Genomic DNA, 1143 nt, shown 5'->3' with positions numbered 1-1143 from the left:
TTCTCCAACAACATAGTTCAAAAGCATCAATTCTTCGGCACTCAGCCTTCTTCACAATCCAACTCTCACATCCATACATGACCACAGGAAAAACCATAGCCTTGACTAGATGGACCTTTGTTGGCAAAGTAATGTCTCTGCTTTTGAATATGCTATCTAGGTTGGTCATAACTTTTCTTCCAAGGAGTAAGTGTCTTTTAATTTCATGGCTGCAATCATCATCTGCAGTGATTTTGGGGCCCCAAAAAATAAAGTCTGACACTGTTTCCACTGTTTCCCCATCTATTTCCCATGAAGTGATGGGACCAGATGCCATGATCTTCATTTTCTGAACATTGAGCTTTAAGCCAACTTTTTCACTCTCCTCTTTCACTTTCACCAACAGGCTTTTTATTTCCTCTTCACTTTTTGCCATGAGGGTGGTGTCATCTGCATATCTGAGGTTATTGATATTTCTCCCGGCAATCTTGATTCCAGCTTGTGCTTCTTCCAGCCCAGCGTTTCTCATGATGTACTCTGCATATAAGTTAAATAAGCAAGGTGACAATATACAGCCTCTCTTTCTGGTGTCGGAGTCTGGAGAAGAGGTGCAGAAATTGCATCTCACAAGGGAAAGGAAAGAAGGAAGAACAGGTCATCAGCCTTGGCCCTCAGGTGGCTGAAGGAGAAAATATATTTGGTCTGTGCCACATTTTTGCATCCTTCAATGACACTTTTGTGCATGTCACCAATCTTTCTGGCAAGGAAACCATCTGCCATGTAACTGGTGGGATTAAGGTGAAGGTTGACCGAGATGAATACTCTCCATATGCTTCCATGTTGGCTACTTAGCATGTAGCCCAGAGATGCAAGGAACTGGGCATCACTGCCCTTCACATCAAACTCCAAGCCACAGGAGGAAATAGGACCAAGACTCCTGGACCAGGGACCCAGTCAGCACTCACAGCCCTTGCCCACTCAGGGATGAAGATTGGGTGCATTGAGGATGTCACCCTCATCCCCTCCAACAGCACCCACAGGAAGGGGGGTTGCTGTGGTCACAGTCTGTGAACAGCACTGCTCAAATTATTGCTTTCTGTTAATAAATTGCTTTGATGTTAAAAAAAAAATGCAAGTGTTGAATACTATTAAAAAAAAAAAAAA

The 1143-nt window shown here is 43.4% G+C and overlaps 1 pseudogene; it reads left to right on the top strand.

The window, feature by feature from the left end:
* The first annotated feature begins 575 nt into the window (after positions 1-575).
* LOC104987375 lies at positions 576-1050 on the top strand (annotated as a pseudogene).
* Positions 1051-1143: the final 93 nt, after the last annotated feature.

The sequence above is a fragment of the Bison bison genome, unplaced genomic scaffold, assembly GCF_000754665.1.
Source record: "Bison bison bison isolate TAMUID 2011002044 unplaced genomic scaffold, Bison_UMD1.0 scf7180017846031, whole genome shotgun sequence".
Lineage (NCBI taxonomy): Eukaryota > Metazoa > Chordata > Mammalia > Artiodactyla > Bovidae > Bison > Bison bison.
The sequence above is the reverse complement of the archived record's forward strand: the minus strand, read 5'-3'. Positions and strand labels throughout refer to the sequence as shown.